The sequence below is a fragment of the Tursiops truncatus genome, chromosome 11 (genome assembly GCF_011762595.2).
Source record: "Tursiops truncatus isolate mTurTru1 chromosome 11, mTurTru1.mat.Y, whole genome shotgun sequence".
NCBI classification, from domain to species: Eukaryota; Metazoa; Chordata; class Mammalia; order Artiodactyla; family Delphinidae; genus Tursiops; species Tursiops truncatus.
The window spans coordinates 55,263,207-55,281,655 of record NC_047044.1 but is presented as its reverse complement, the minus strand read 5'-3'; the positions used below and the strand labels follow the sequence as shown (position 1 = coordinate 55,281,655).

At 33.9% G+C, this 18,449-nt stretch overlaps 1 long non-coding RNA gene across 1 annotated transcript in view; it reads left to right on the top strand.

Moving 5' to 3' along the window:
* The first annotated feature begins 9,723 nt into the window (after positions 1-9,723).
* Positions 9,724-18,449, top strand: part of LOC141275790 (uncharacterized) — a 32,995-nt gene continuing 24,269 nt past the window's right edge. The window contains exon 1 of the long non-coding RNA XR_012324082.1: positions 9,724-9,742. This is a non-coding gene — a long non-coding RNA (uncharacterized lncRNA). The remainder of the gene's footprint in view (positions 9,743-18,449) is intronic.

Here is an 18,449-nt window from a genome sequence, read left to right as displayed (position 1 = left end):
TAGATGTGAGGTGTTATCTCATTATTTACAATAGGCAAGACATGGAAGCAACCTAAGTGTCCATCAACAGATGAGTGGATAAAGAGGATGTTTTATATATATATATATATATATATATATATATATATATATATATATATATTTATATACACACACACACACACACACACACACACAATGAAGTATTACTCATCCATGAAAAAAAAGAAATTCTGCCATTTGCGACAATGTGAATGGACTTAGAGGGTATTATGCTTAGTGAAATAAGTCAGACTGAGAAAGACAAATACTCTGTGTTGTCACATATGTGAAATCTAAAAAATAAAATAAATGAATAAATATAACAAAACACAAACAGACTCACAGATATAGAAAAGAAACTAGTGGTTACTAGTGGGGAGAGGGAAGAAAGGAGGGGCATAATAAGGGTAGGGGATTAAGAGATACCAACTACTATGTATGAAATAAGCAACAAGGATATATTGTACAGTACAGGGGAATATAGCCATTATTTTGTAATAAATTTAAACAGAGGATAATCTACAAAAATATTGAATCACTATGTTGTACACCTGAAACATAAATCAACTGTACGTTAATAAAAAATAATAATAATAAAAAAGGATGACTCTCTGAACCTTAAGAAAAACATTCCTGGCTTGTAAACTGGCAAGAAGCTTGGGGAAGACTTACATATATTTCAAAGAAGCAGAGAAAGAGTTTGCACTGACAAGTTTTTTAAAGTAAAACTCTAAGGAAAAGGAGGTCAGGGGCCTAGAGACAAGAAGAAGCCTGCCTAAAATTTGGTCAAGCTGTGGGAAAGGGTATGACTGCCCTGATCACATGCATAGTTTTTTTCTATTGAGACCTGTTTTCTAGTCTTAGATTGCATTGGCTCATCCCAGTTACTGATAGGAGAGACAAAGTAGTCCCTATATTACAGAATTTGGAGGCAATGGGTATTGATTTTCAGATTTTTATTATAAAAATATCTATGAAAATGTTTCTTGGCTTAGCTATTAAGGGCACACAATTTATAAATTACCCTTAAGTAACATGAAGAAACAGGGTATACAGGATATTCTCTAACCTTGAATAGCCATAATCACATATTTTTATACTAATTGGTGATCGTGATATTTCTGATATTTACAAGATGATAATTGTTGGACAGATAATTGGAATTTGTCTAAAATCTTGCCAAAGGCTCTGAGTTATCACATATACAACATACAAAACCACTTGGTTTTAACAAATATTCCTTGGATTGACATATTGTCTACTCTGTGGAAGTCTGAAAGGATATAAAGAGGAAAGGAAATTAGAAACATATATCGTTAAAGTGCAATCTTAGATAATGTCAGGTTCTCCCTATTATTTTACAAATGAGGAAGAAAACAAGAAAAATGAGATGGTCCAGAGTCACAGGATTATCTGTAGGACTTTGGCCCTTCCTCTAAATTCTGGAATATTGCTTCAAATGGCAGGAAGTACATATGGTTTAAATCTGTCTGGAGAGTTGCTAAGCACTTGATTTAAAAGCATTTCTTAGGTAATTATGGACAAGAAAAGTACAAAAGTAAAGATGGAAGAAACACTGGCACATAACACAAAATAAATATTCAACACATGGCTGAGATGGTTGTTAGTAACAAGCACCTCTTAATTGTTAAAATTTTACTTTGACCATATAGTAATGAATATTACATTTTATCCGATACTTTAAGATGTGATTTTCCCATGTGTCCTATAATTATATATTGACTCTGACCAAATGTGTGTATGAAGAAAATTCTAATCTTGTATGTTAAGGAAGAGTAGTTTTTACTACCATTCTAGAGAAACAAGTCACTTTGAGTGACCCCTTTTTATATAGGTCTTGACTGCTCTTAAGTTGAATTGAATGGGTAATTAGCAGGCAGAATTACCTAGAGAAAACAAGCTATTTTCAGTTCTCCAGTGGGAATTAGCTAGTAGGGATTCAGCCTATTGTGCAGAACATCTCATTCAAATTATTCTATCTTAGAAACGTCTTATGCATGGTCACAAAATGGTTTAAAGACTTTTCTGAGACTGTGGATTAAATAGGGCATTTAATAATGAAACAAAAGAACAAAGTGGCATGATATGGATGCAAACCTAATCAACCTCCTTGCCATAAGCATCCTTTTGTTGCTTCTTATTGGTAAATTTGCCTTTCCATTTCTTTTTAAGTATCGTATATAGATATCAGTAATAAAACGGGAGCTGAACAGAATATTGTTCTAATGGAGCCAAAGGCAGAGTGCATCTTCCAGTACAATTCAAATGCAACCTAGGAAATTAATTTCAAGATGCCTCACGTGACACCATCGATTTTGGCTTTAAGACAAATTAATGTGGATGGGACAAGAATATTATTTTTCCATCTTTACTGTGTATGTAATGACAGGGCTTAAGCTACATAAGTAGATCATAATGGGAAGAAAATATTCCCGGATTTTAGATACTGAAATGAAGTGGTCAGGAGTGTAATGCCTCAGTTAGGAGGTGACAACTACATTTTTCACACTGTGCCTGTTCAACGTGGTTTGTAGGTAAAAGAAAAATAACCAGTTTTGGATAATTCCTTTAGTATGAATGTTTTCCTAAATGATCTGTATTAAATAAATTTAAAAAAATTATCTGACTGCTGGTGAATATATTATTAAAGGGAGTAGTGAAGGTAATTATAAAATCTTTGAGGCTGTGTATGAGGATTCTAACTCTTAAAAGTGATGTATATATATTGGCTGTTCTTAATTTGAGTTAAATGGATAAGTAGCAGGCAGAAAGGTAGAAATAGCTAGAGAAAATAAATTATTTTTAATTATCCAATGGGAAAGGAATTAGCTAGTAGAGATTCAGCCTTCTGTTAAATGGTAGCTTCTTATTGCTTATGTCAATACTATAAAAACAAGGTAAACTCCAAATATTATTCATATTTGGCTTTAAAATATGGTCCTTGCTTATTATACAACTAATAAATAAATATATTCTTTCTATAAAAGATATAAAGTGCACAAATATAAAGAGTAAATTGTGCAAGTCTTTTCTTCCTCTCCCCAGGCCTGCTTTCATCCTTAGTGTTACCACTCAAGAGCTTCGTATATATTCTTTTGCTGTGCATTTATATACATTTACATGTAAGCAGACAGCATACATAGCTTTTTTTTTTGACCTACATGAGATCACGGTATATGTACTTTTTGGCAACTCATATTTCAATCACTAAGTTTTGGTGGTATTTCCGTGTCTGTGCGTACAGGCCTACTTCATTTTTCTGAATGGCTCCATAGCCTCCCACAGTATGGATATACCATATATTATGTAACTATACATCTCTTAATCAACAGTTGGGTCATTTGCAATATTTAGCATTTAAAAACAAATCGGCAATGAACATTCTTTAGAACATTTGTGAACTTGTATTTCTGGGGTTTAGATTTCTAGATGTCAAATTTCCCTCTCAAATGTACAAAGTTTTAAAATCTGTTAGGTACTGCAAAAGTACCTTTCAAAAATCTTTATGGATTTAAATTCTAACCACCAGTATGCGTGTGCTCACTTTTCCCACATTCTTGCTTCTTGTGTGGCTATTACGCATTTTTGTCATGCTGTGTACATAATAGAGAAGGGCCGGTGTGATTCTTGACTTGGTGGAATATACAGTATTTCATCATATTTTGACAGCTTCTACAGTGAGCTATTCCACAGTCTTCTGGACAGGCCAGGGCATTATGAAATGACCAGTGGCATTAATTCTCTTTGAACAAACATTTTGCTGAAAACACTGCCTCAGAACCTCTAAAAGCTTTATGAACTTTTGAAATCTTCCTATGAAAGCTGCCCTTGAAGAAATAAACCCCATACGTTTATGATCTAGTGTTTGTTTTCAGATTTATTATATACATTTCCTCTACAGTTTTGTTTTTATTATTTTATCTTTATTCTTATATATCGATAGAATAAGAGCTTTAAGCCTATGTTAAAACTACAAAATATTTAGGAGAATGTTGATGGAACATGTCGCTAATAATTGCTTTCATGTAATCTCCGGTAAAACTTTTGATTAAAGTTATTAGTGTTATGAGAATGGTCTATTATCTATATAAAATAATCAGATAAAACAAATTAAAAAATTTAGATTTTCTTCATATTGTTTTCTCTGGAAAGTTTTTATAGATTTATGTTATTGACTACCATTTCCCACACTTTCTTTTTGAGATCAATATATTGCTGGATGAATTGAAACACATAGTTAGCATAGGAAGCAATTTGCTTTTTGTGATGCTATTTTCATTCAGGCAATATTTCTCTATATCCTTTTAAGATATATAAATATTAATTTTAAAATGGAAACAGTTCATATTTTCTTATCAGATACTTCATGTGGAGTATGACTGGAAAAAAACCTTGAGCAATAAAAATAAAACAGCATTTACTGAGCATCTACTATTTGCCTGATATAATGATCTAAAAATCTGTATGTCAGGGTATTAGCTGACAATTTATTTAATGTATTGTTATATAAAGACAGACGGTTGCATATTCTTATATGGTAAAATATTCTAAAACGTAATAGAGAAATCAAGAATGTCTAGCTCTTTGGCAGATAAATGTTTACTAATTGAAAATAAAATCTTCTATATTGACTTTTTTAAATGATGAATTATGCCAGAGCTCAGGGAAGTCATACATATTTCAACTGGATTTTAAAAAAATGTCTCAGTGAGCCAAGAAAGACAGATTTCTTCTCATTTTTATACATGCTCGGCTCATTTTAAATTACAGTAAAGTTTCATTACCACCAAAACTCTCAAGATAAAATTCGTAGCACAACTGCTTGCTAAGCAAAAGGAAAAACATAAATTGTATCCATGTTGAGAAAATGGATATGGAAACTGACTTTTATTTGGCTTGCAACTCCCTTTGCAGAACAAAGTTTCTGCTGATTCTGTTGAGGATGTGGCTAGGGTCAAGCAGATAATCTGACAATCAACTGATCTACAAGAAGGGTAGACCAAAACAGATGTTCTCTGTTTTATAAATAGCAGTGATTCCTTTAACCTCACCAGTTTTGATGTGGAAAAACTAACTGCTCACATTCATTTTTTTTTTTCCCTAAAAGCAATGTTTTTGGGTTTTTTTGTTTAGAAACCTAACATTCCAGCTGTAATTATATTATTCCAGTAAAATTACAAAAAAAGTCTTTGTATTAATACATAGAAACGATAACTTAGAATAAAGTACATGCCCATTTCAATCTGTCCAATGAAGCTCATTTCAATCACTGATGTGTTCCTTGCAGTCTCCTCAAAAACACATTTTCTGTTTCTTAATGTGTAGGTTGCCTAAAATTTGCAAGAAGCCAAAGTAACCCACATTTACTTTCATGTACTTCCACTCCTGAGCATTTATTTTCTCATATAGTAATTGCTAGTCCACGAAAATAGATTTTTAACATGATTCTACTGCTTTCTTCAATAATATTTTTGTTTATTCAATATGCAAATTCCGAAGCTCTGCTATAAGTTACTTTGTTTCTAGTGTTGCTAGACAGAGTGAATCAGAACAGATATTACATGGCTTCTTTTACATACATTGGATTCCCCATTTTTTTGAACCATTATTGTTTAGATCCCCCATTCAAGTTTATTCTTGTGCATACCTGTATTTTGTAATTTGATTTGACAGAGAAGGAGCTGAAAACAAATGGTCAATGCAAAAGTTGGCAGTCATGTAATATTCACTTTCTAGTGATAAGTACAGTTATTTCCTTTATATAAATAATTTATCCAAATGTAATACAAACTGGTTTCAACCTGTAGGATTGAACACATATGTTTACTTCCACTCTCCTGAAACTACATGAAAATGTAAATAAAGAGACTTTAAATAGGCATAAAATGTTAAGGACAAATAGAAGTGACAAAGACGGCAATGACATTTTGCGACTGGAAAGCAGAAATAGTAAATCACACACACACACACATCAATCTTCCCTTCTTGCTCAATTTTTCCCCTTAGCACTTATTACTTGGTTCTGGCCTAGTGCCTGAATCTCTGCCAGAGCTGGATCTACACTAACTATTAGGACATAATTTCCCAGTAGAAAGTAGAGCACGTGTTACTGTGTGCTAGAGTCTGAATCTTCTTTCCCAATAATGGTCCAGTTGGTAGAAGGTCAATTTGAATATTAGCTTATGACATTTTTTTCCACATAGTTTATAGAGTTCTTATATGATGACCCTATAATTCTGTGTCTTCATAGATATTCATAATGGAAAGTTTGGAGGCCCTTGTAGTTCACTGTCATTTAACCAGGAAGACGGGAATTCTTTTTTTTTCTTAAACATTTTTGATTTGGGGCTCTAATTTTTATGTGAGATTGTTTAGTAGGAAATGCTTCTTCCAACTTTTAAATAAAACAGTCTTGGCCAATGGAACATAAGCAAAACTAATATATGAAATTCTGGGTAAAACTCTTAAAGGGAAGTAATGTTCTGGTCCCTTCCCCTTCTCTTCATGCTGGGTGAAATGTAGATAGTGTCTCACAGTATCACCAACCTAGTCAATATATCCTATAGCTATTGGAGGAATAAGAAGAAAGAACCTGGATCAATTATTATTTTGCAGACATGCATTATGCTTGGGAAATTGAATGATCTTACTTTAGCCATGCTATTTTGGCTCTCATGTATAATTTGTTATTAATTAAGTTGTGTCCTCCCAAATTTCATGTGTTGAAGCCTAAATCCTCATTGTGATTGTACTTGGAGATAAGACCTATAAGGAGGTAATAAAGGTTAAGTGAGGTCATAATGGTGGGACCTTAACCTGAAAGGACTGGTGTCATCATAAGAAGAGGAAGAGACATCAGAAATCTTTCTCTCTTGTCTCTGTCTCTGTCTCTCTCTTTCTTCCTCTCTCTCTATCTCCATACAGAGGAAAGCCATGTGAGAACACAGTGAGAAGTCAGCCCTCTGTAAGCCGGGAAGAGAGGCCTCACTAGAAACAAACGCTGGCACCTTGATCTTGGATGCAAATTCAATAATTTCAGTGAGGAGGGTAAATTGAAGTTTGTGCACATGAAGGACTCCCTGACATAATTAATCATGATTAGAAAAATCAAATGTATTCAGTATCAGAAAAATGACAAATGCATGGTGTGTTATTCAGAGTGCATTTTGTGGAGGTATCTAGGGAGTGTGCACTGGGCTGGTTCCTGGGCGAAAGAAGTCAGAAAGGGGAGAGAAAAGCGCTCAGCTGGCTTACCTAGCCAAGCTAGCACATGGGTTTAGAAACGCAACAATATAGGTATTTTTCTCAGAAATTAATCTAGTGATATCATTCTAGAAAAAGGCTTCCTTAATTAAATATTGTGAGCTATGCTATATAAAATATTATCAGTAATTATTTAAAGTTAGTATTAATTTTATACTGATTTTAGGGAGATTTACAAGGACTCAGTTTTATTAAGTGAATATCCTAATATTATTTAAACATCAAACAACTTTTCTCATTTTTTCATAGAGTAACTATATATTTCTTGAGGAATTGGGGCTGAGTAGAACATATATTGGGAGATACTAGTCAAGAAATCAGAATGTGTACTTCTAACGTTTAGCTAAAGCTGCTAAGCAAGTCCCAATTAGCTCTTTCCCCTGAATTCTTGTTAGAAAAGAGCAGTTTTGTACACAGTTGTTACCAAATCAGGATACATTTTTTTAAATCAATTGTTCTCAATATCTTCTAGTTTCCATTTGAGAATCCATTTAGTTTTTGGTAAACTGACTTCATAGTTCCAGGGTTGGGACCCAAAACCTAGTCTAAATATGTTGTTCCATTCTATCTTCTTGACCATAATGATTGGTTCAGAGAATGGGCATTTGCCTCTAAAACGATCTAATTAAAGAAAATCTACATACACTTGTTTGGAACACTGGGCCAAGACTTTTTCTTTTCCTCTGGGTAGTATGCTATATGGACTTTATCCTGGAATTCTGAGAGTCATTTGTTTAACCATAACTTTGGCAAGGAAGCAGACACACAGGAGATGAAGCAAATTAAAGAGGAGGGTAGTCAAGATATTTTCAGACAGGTGGACCAGGGACCTTGGTGCTACTGTGAACCCAGGATTCAAATTATGTGTGAAAACTGACATGCTATTGAGATCTTTAGTTATGTGAGATTATGAACTACTTTTATTATTGGAACTAGTTTGAATCAAACTGCTACTCGTAACATGAATAGTGCTGATATACCCATTCCAATAGGAAATGAGAGTATTGATTCTGAAGAGCTTTCTTCTAACTCTATGCACAGTACAGAGAAGAGTGTGGAGTGGAGCAAATAGCTAAGATACTGATCAGAGAAGGGCAGAGAGACCATTCAAGATATTATCACTGAGGAAGGATCAATTGAGAGGAATAATCAATAACACTGTATTGAGTAATTAAAATTTGCCAAGGGGAATTCCCTGGTTGTCCAGTGGTTAAGACTCCATGCTCTCACTGCCGAGGGTTAAATCATTGATGGGGGAACTGAGATTCCACAAGATGCGAGGCGTGCCTAAATAAATAAATAAAATTTGCCAAGAGAGTAGAACTTAAATTTTCTCATGCCCCCTCCCCCCCAAAACAGGTAAATATATGAAGTGATGGATATGTTAATTAATGGAGTAATCCTTTCACAATGTGTAAATATATGAAATCATCACTTCATATACTTTAAATATCTTACAATTTTGTCATTTATACCTTAATAAATTTGAAGAAAAAGATAATAAAATGGTTTTTAAAAAAGAAAAAAGTTTAGGGTTGAAGGATAGTCTCAAACTGAGGCAACGGTGGAGAGATCAGAAATTATATGTTACATTTGGAGTAGGAATAGAATTTTGCTGGGACTTTTATTAGAAAGCTAACTGGGCCTTCATGGTAAAAAAAAAAAAAAATTGATGTGATTAGAAAGGAAGAGAGGAAACTATATTATTTGGAGGAACTTCTGAAACAATGGAGAAGCTGGGGCTATTTTTAAAATATACAACAGAGCCTCTTTTACCCTGTAGTTTATAAGCAATTTTCAAATGATATATTTATTATACTTTGACTGTTGCTTAATTCTGGATTTACTTGGCAAAACCAAGTGGCTCAGATAGTTTTGTGTACTCCCCAAAATAAATAAATAAAAGTAGAAGTAGAATAAATGAGTTTGTAGGATCTACTGCTCTCCTGCCATTATGTAGAGATCTATCCCATGGAAAAATTTAGTTTATCTATAAATCTATTTACTTTGGCCTCATAGACTAAATTCAATAAATTGTATGGGAACTAAGGATAATGTTGGAATGAAAAGTGTGAAGACAAGCTTGTAAAAGAACAGTGGGAGATTAGATTATTATTCCAAATTCTTTATTCTCTGCCTGTTAGAAAATGATTTATCCTGACAAAGGAGACAGCATTTATTTCTCTACCCTATTGGTCTTTTGCTTGGCCATGTGACTTTTTCAGCCAATGGAATATTAGAATATTTGATACAAGTAACTTTATCTTAGTTTAAGGATTTGTTTTGCTTTCTGACACTCTTATAACCTGCCTTTAGAAGAACATACCCTAGGTAAACACCACCCCCTCAGCCTGGACTGTGGAATGAAGAAATGTGGAACAGATTTGAATTTAGTTGGACTCCTGGAGTCCATACTCGCCCAGTCAATCCAGCTCAGGTTAGTTGAACCACCGTCAACCTGGAGACCCTCGAGCATGAAAGTAAATATTTGTTCTGTTAGTTATTGAGATTTTGAGATTTTTTTCATTGTTGATACGTAGGATATTGTGGCAACAGCTGATTGATAAAAGACACCACTCACACTATTGGGAAATTGATTGATGTATTAAAGCGTCACTGTAGAACCTTTGTGTTCTACAGATGAATTTTGATTATTTTGTCAAAAAGATTTGAAGAGCCAATGTGCTGTGGTAAAAGCATTCTTGGATTAGTAGTCATATAATACAGATGAATTTTGTTTTCTTTATCAATGATATTTTCTATGTGTAGTAGGTGAATCTAATTAATTTATGGATAGATTTTAAGTAATATATATTTTTTCCATTCCTTCTGCTTTTGTTAGATTTTTCCTCTTCTTTTATAATCCATTGAATTTATTTTAAATTTCATCTTTCTTTTACATTGGTTTAGAATTTATACAATCTCTTTTCTTTTTTAATAAGCTTAATATTAAAAAATGCACACTTAATAAAAACAAGTTAATCAACATATGTAGGTTGCTTTCACTTAGTACATTTTAAATATTTTAATTTGCCTTCCCTCATTTACATGCTATTTGGTCCAGCATTTTAGTTCTACAAAAGCAAACATTATTTTTATTAAGAATTTTTTCTTTAGCTTTCCACTCACTTAACAACTTAACTGCTCAAAATTTGTACTTCTTCTTCTGTTTTTGGCTTTGAGTTCAGTTTTCTCTTCCTGAAATATAGTCTCTAGAATTTTTTTAGTGAGGAATGTTGGGGATTACCTCTTGTGTATAGGGGTGCGTCTGTGTGCGTGTGTGAAAATAGTGGCATCTCCCCTTCTTATTCTTGTATTTTTAATTAATTTGACATAAAATCCTAAGATGGTTATAGTTTTCTCTCTTCCATTTGAAATAAATTTCCATTTTCCTTGCTTTAATTACCATTATTGAGAAGTCTACTGTCAATTTTGGTTATGTATCTTTTTCCTCTGGGTGCTTTTAAAGTTTTTTTTTGTTTTTGTTTTGTTTTTTTTAACTCTGTGTTTTCTCAAGGATATGGTTAAGTTGTGGCCACCATTTTAGTCTTCTGCTTTTCTGCTTCAGACTTGTTGAGACATAAATTTGAAAATTCACTTTTCATCAGTTATGTAAATTCTCAGCCATTATTTATTTGTAGAGTAACTCTTCTTCTTCTATATTTTTTCTTCTAGAATTCAGTTAGCTTATTTTAAATCTTTACTCTTTCCCCATCTTAACTTTTGCCTCAATTTTTCAAATTTTTTGTTGCTCTGTGCAATTTCTTTGCATCTCTCTCCTTAATCATTTATTCTATCTTTAGCTACATGTGATCTACTGTTTAACTTGTTTAATGAAGTTTATATTTTAAAGATTATAATTTATTATATCTATAATTTCTTTTAATTATTGGTTCTTTAAGAATTCTAAATATCTCTATTTTTTATTCTGTGTCTTATAATTCCATTCAGGTCCTGTTATTCAGGGTTTTGTTTGTTTTTGCTGCATTTTGTTCAGGGTGGCTTTCCCTTCTATTTCTCTGATGTTAGGAAGGGTTTTTTTTGTTGGGTTTTTTTGGGGTTTTTTTGTTTTTGTTTTTTTTTTTTGGCAGTACATGGGCCTTTCACTGTTGTGGCCTCTCCTGTTGCGGAGTACAGGCTCTGGACGTGCCGGCTCAGCGGCCATGGCTCACAGGCCTAGCCGCTACACGGCATGTGGGATCTTCCCGGACTGGGGCACGAACCTGTGTCCCCTGCATCAGCAGGCAGACTCTCAACCACTGCGCCACCAGGGAAGCCCAGGAAGGGTTTTATCTTTGAGATTTCTATGGAGATTGGGGCTGCATCTCTCCAGGGACCATCAAACACTGCAGAAGCTGAGTGTACCAGAGTGCTACCTACCTTAGGAAACTTTAATTTCTCATCTTGAGGATTTTTGAAGCATGCAAAATTATAATTTGAAACTCTAACACAAATAAGGGGAGAGATGTAATTACAGACTCTCAAGGGAATTTTCTTTCTTACACAATGCCCAAGTCTAGATAGGTAAGGTATTTTGATACCTGGCATTGATGGAAGGTATGTTTTTTTAATTGTCCAAATAGTCAAGGAGTTTTTGAAGTTTTCTATTCTAACCCTCTTCCACATATAAGTTCAGGTTCTTATATTTGATCCTCTATGCAGTTCTTATAACCCAGGTTTCTTGGATACTAATATTGACAAACACTTCCAGGGATTTCAACATTGGCTTGTTTCTAGGTTCCTAATCTTTTTTTTTTTTTTTTGGCTTTGGACGATTTTGTTATATTTTCTCAATCTTTTTAGTATTTTACATCTTCACTTTTTTTTTTCATCCTGTCTAGTGCACTGCATTGCCAAAATGAGTTTTGTGATTTCCTCTATAACTATATATGGTACTTAAGGGATTGGGGGATGATCAAGGAAAAAGATACGACCACAGGAGGCAATAACACACAATTAACTTTACTGGGTGGTGCTTGGACAGGGTTGCATGCAAGGGAAGTCTATCACAGCATGAGACTGTCCAGAGGCTTATAGCAAGGAGGCCACCATCTAGAAGGTGAGGAGGGCAAAGGAACCCCTGGGGAGTGAGGACAATCAGACAAGGGGATTACATATTTAGGCGACGACACTCGGAATTATGGTAGGGAGACTGTGGGTCAGGCTTATAACCACAAGGCTGTCTTCAAAAAGATAGCATATATGGGATGGCATTTCACAGGGTATGCAAAGCAAGCAGGCTCTAAATGGCTTAAAATCTGCTTGCTTGGGCTTTTAAAAGAATGATTGGATATGTAAAAATTTGATTTTGACACTGGTGAGCTTTTGACCTAACATTTATTAGCCTACAGTAAAGAAATAACTTAGAGGTCAATACACAGAGGCCATCTTTGGCTCATCTGTGTAATAACTACCTGAATCCCCGTTACTTTGCTTTTATAAACACCTAAAATATAACTTTGACTAAATGTGTTTATTTGATTCTTGTTTAAGCCCTAATATAAATAATATTTATTATTTATATTAATAATATAAATAATAGACAAGATAAATAATAGACAAACCAATGCATTGATCATTATTTCATTTTCTCATTTTCCAATTTGCCTCTCTAAATTCTAAGGAATTTGAGAAAAATAAAGAAATGTACAGACAAAAGCCATATTTATTTTTTCCTCCAATTAAAGTAGATAAAACCAGGCTTCTATTTGTGTTGACACAACAGTATTCTTGTGAACTAGTTGTTCAGGGGAAGTTAATTATGAGTGGTTGCTATCTATTTCATATAATATCTAACTGTTTGATTGGTTGGTCATTAACCTTGATGCCAGCTGTGCTCTTTCATTCTTTGGATATATGGATAAATTCAGCTAAAAACTCCAATCCCATGACCTAAAGAATCTAAATTCCTTCCAAGGATGTCTGTGAAACTCATTTGCTTATCAGCCTCCCTGGCTCTGGTTTTTACATTCACATATTCAGTGTAATTCTCCTTATTTGATGTCAATATGAATGTGAAATCAGCGGCTGACAGGTTTCTATATACCCTTAAGCCGTGTACACCAAAGATTTAGAAATCTGGGCTTATGGGTTAACATCTTTGAATGTATTACTCTATGACATTTATATGACTCTCACTTTTCTCTCTTTAATATTTGCCTTTTCTCTTTTCTTCTCCTATTCTTTTGAGAACAAAAGAAAAATTTCTTCCCTTATACGTAGCAGTATAGTGATCCCCTTTGGAAATCTGAGAACATTCATCTCAAGTAGCTTCTCAGTTATTCTCTATATCATTTAGTTTTCTTACAAAAAGTTTACTATTCTTTCAAAAAGTTTTTCTGGAAAACAAAGTTTTCTTCATTATTTGCAAAAAGAGCATACATAGGTGCATATTTATTCATATATGTATGTGAGAATAAATGCATTTATCTAGAATCCCTCAGAGTCAGTTTCATTTTTTCTTTGTTTAGGACACTTATTGCAAATATATATAAATATTCTCAAGCTACTTATATTTGTCATAGAAATAAGATGATAGTATAATGTCTATCATGCTTGTTCCCATGCTGTTACTTTAATACAGACAAAGTGCCAGAATCACTCTTAATCAACTGTAGAAGTTGTCACTAACTACAGACAAAACAAAACAAAAAAAAACTAGCTCTGTTCAGAGGAGACGAACATGAACAATATTCCTATTGAACTATATCTTGAAACACTTCAAAGACAGGTAAAAATTCCTGAGCACTGTCCTCAGTGAGTTGATCATTGTGAGGAAGCACAACGGCAATGCAGAGCATGGGTTGGTTCACAGTCGCTGCCTCTTATGGCTGTCAACACAAAACTCTTTGCAAATCTCAGTTTAATTTTTCTTTATATACTGATGTTTGATAATATGGGATGATGTCACAATCAGTAGATGGTAATTAAAACAATAATGTTTGACTATATTTTTGAAACACCAGCCAGTGCTTGCTGCTTTCTACCTGTGCTATATTCCCCACTTCTATTCTGTTAATTTAGTTTGCAATAAATTATTCTAATATTCTCACTCTCTCTTGGAATCCATAACAAAATTTTCACTAAGAATGATTATTCATAAAAGGATAAAAAATGTGATAGAAGTGATAAGCATCAATTCAGCCCTATATTTATATATAATTGTTACTATTTCCAAGTTCTATCTTAATCATCTACTCTGATATTTTGGCTATCTCATCTTTCCTAATTAACTAGACAGAAAATCTGTGCTCCAAGATTTTTTCAGAGTTTACAATTTTGAGTTCTCTGCCACCAAGTTTTTTTTTTAAACAAAAGTGGTATGTCCATACCATAGAATATTATTTGGCAATAAAAAGATGAAGCACTGATATATGCTACAACATGCACAAATCTTGAAAACATGATTATTGAAAGAAGTCAGTCACAAAAGACCACATATTGTATGATTCCATTATATAAAATTTCCAGAATGGGTAAATCCATAGAGACAGAAAGTAGATTTAGGGTTTGCAGAGTCTGGAAGAGAGGGAAATGAGAAACTACTAGGGTGCTGAAAATGTTCTAAAACTAGACAGTGGCCATAGTTTCACAATTCTATTGATATACTAAAATCTACTTAACTGTACACTTTTTTAAGGTGTACCTCATGATGTTTTAATATACATATACATTGTGCCACCAAGTATTTATTACAATTCTAGTTTGTTTATTCAGTCAATAAACATTTAAGTTTCTACTATATTTCAGTTGCTTTTCCAGGTGCTAAGGGGCCATAGAACTTGTGTTTCTTAATATTGATGGACATACAGTGAAGACAAACATCTAAACATATAAAAATAAAATTTCCATATCTGTTTTGATGGAGGTCACAAAGGAGGTCAAAACACGGAATAGTCAATGGTAGTATATAAGGAGATTTGTTAGTAAAAACTATTTGAGGAACTTTTGCTTTAAAAGTAGTATTTTGGTGTCATTCTGGGGCATAGCTTGAAAGAAGGCTACTGCTAACTATAAAACATCAAGTTCGTGACTTTTTTTGAACCCACTGAAGTGCTAAAATTACAGGGAAACTGATGCTATAATCTAAAAAGAGATAGGTTCCTTAAAATAGAGACAAAGTGTGAAAATGTGCTTACTTGGGCAAGGCACATCTGGACATGGATAAGGAATGTTAAGCTAGGGTGTGATAGGTGAACTGGTGAAGGCCAGCTTAGTGTGCACTGCTGAGAGATGGCAAGCCCCAGGGACCATAAAAATACCTGAAGTCTACAGCCTCCTATGGGCTTTTTTTTTTTTTTTAATTTGCTCCACCAGTTGCTCACTAAAAATATCAGGAGAGTTCAAAAAATGTCTCCTCATTATGCAGAACTGGAAAAAGGAAAATGGCAGCATTGTGGAAGAAGCAGAAAACTCTACCTGGACCCCATGTCCTACTTTCTCTATAGAACTAAAGCCTTAATTTGTGGATAGATGGCAAAAATATAGTCACATTTAGGCACTGATGAAAATGCATTGCAGTTACAGGAAGGAAAAAGGTGAAGAAAATGTTACACCACCTGGACGAAGGGTAGGAATAAGTTCTAGGCTCAGATGAGTACTGGGGAGGTGATAAGAATACAAATATGGAATAAATTAAGGTAAACATTTAAAAAAAAAATTATTGCCCTAAAAGATTATTGCCTCTCTAAAGCAAAATTATTGCAATATATTTTGTGTTTGTAGCATGTGTAAAAGTAAAATATATGCCAATAATAGCCCATAGAATGAGAGGAAGGAATGGGAAACACTGTCATAATTGGGTTAAGCAAGTAAAGCAGTATACTGTTGATTTAAGGTAGATTCATATTAATTAAACTATATATTAAAAAATATAGATGACCACAGAAGAATTTTGAAATATATAAATACTAGGTCAATGGAGAAGCTAAAATAAAATTATAAAAAGTCTTAAGCATCCAAGAGAAGGTAGACTATAAAGAAAAAATATATGGAAAATAGCTAGCAATACGGTAGATATCACCATACCAATAATGACATTAGTGTCCACGGTCTATACACACCAGTTAAAAGACAGAAAATTTCAAACTGGATTAAAAATTAAGACCCAACTATATGCCATCTACAAAAAATAAAATAAAATAAAAAAACAGTTTCAATATAAAGACATACATAGGTTAAAAGAAAAAGGGTAGAAGAAGATAAACCATGCAAACTCTATCCCAAACAAGCTGGAGTGGTTATAGTTAAGTCTAGGCACAGTTAATTTAAGAATTAACAACAAGGAATATTACCAGGGATAATGATAAGTATTACATAATGCCAAAGGGAAAATTCTCAAAGAAAGTATACCGTTCTTAAATGTGTATGTATATAAAAACAGAGCTTCAAAATAATGAGGCAAAAACTTAAATACAGCTGAAAGGGTAAACAGACACACACAGATGGAGACGCTAATGTTCCTTTCTTACACAGAAACAGAAAATAAATAAAATCGTACCATGTAAATTAATTTTCTACCTCTGTCTCCTCTTCTAAACAGCATCTATAACAAGACTCTGCCCACAGGGGAAAAATCTATAAATGTATTTGATCATCTCTAGAATACCTTTCTGAGTTTCTGTTTAATAGTAAATAAACAGGGTGGTAACATCAGTGAAATGACAAAATAGGTAGACCCAAGGGCTTGTCCCTTCACTGACACAGAAAAAACAAACAAAAACTATTGGAATCAACTTTGGCAGAATTCTGGAAAAAGTCAAAGGCTTACAGAAACCCAGTGAACATAGAATCAAGAAAAAGGCAACCTAAAAATGGTAGGAAATCTTTGAGGCATATTAACTTGGGCATTTTACTTCCTCTTACACTGAAGTTTTCACCCCTCTTGATCTTTAGGCTCAGCACAAGCCAGAAGTGAAGCTAAGGCAAAGTTTAAACAGCCTGGGTAAGTGTTTAGTACCTCAACATAGAGTCAATCTCCCAAAACTAAGAAAGTTTTTTTCCTTTCCTTTCCTTTCCTTCTTCCTTTGTTCCTTCTTTCCTTCCTTCCTTCCTTCCCCCATATTATTTAAGGAAATCTCTGTCAAAACATTAGCTGACCACAAACTAAAGGAACAGAGACTTTAGAGACTATACACAACAAGGAATACAGATTTTATAATATTTAGAAAAGTCAATTAAATAACAACTACAACCCACAGCAAACAATAAAACAAAACCTGAGAAGGAGGGAGGAATCTAATTTTCAGAGTTTCCACATATAATATTCAAAGTTTCCATGACAGAAATCCATGAAGCATGTAAAGAAAAAGAAAGTATGGGCCATTCATAGGAGACATTAACATGAATTTTCACTTAAGAAGCACAAACATACTTAACAGCCAAAGACTTCCCTGGTGGCGCAGTGGTTATGAGTCCACCTGCCTATGCAGGGGACACGGGTTCAAGCCCTGGTCTGGGAAGATCCCACATGCAGCCGAGCACTAATCCCATGTGCCACAACTACTAAGCCTGCGCTGTAGAGCCCACATGCCACAACTACTGAGCCACGCACCTAGAGCCCATGCTCCACAAGAAGAGAAGCCACCAGGATGAGAAGCCCGTGCACCACAACAATGAAGAGTAGCCCCTGCTTGCCGCAACTAGAGAAAGCCCGCATGCAGCAACAAAGACCCAATGCAGCCAAAATTAATTAATTAATTAAAAAACAAAATTCTACAAGAATAAAATTTTACAAGGGACAGATAAGGACATTATCTACTGATAATATGATCAATTCATCAAGAAGATTTTAAAAATGCACCAAAAATAGAATTCCAAAATACATAATGTAAACATTAACAAACCAAAGGGAAAATAGGCACCCCTACAATATTTGGAGACTTCAGTATCCCACTTCCAGTAATGGATAGAACATCCAGACAGAATGTCAGTAAGGAAACAGAGTACTTGGATAACACTACATCAATTATGTTAACCGACTTACATGAAACTTTCTACTCTAGAAAAGCAGCATAAAAATTTTTCTCAAGTGCACATGAAACATTCTCCAGTATAGACCATATGTTAGGTCATAAAACAAGTCTCAACAAATTTAAACAGATTGAAATTATCCAAAGCTCTTCTCTAACCACAATGCAATAAAA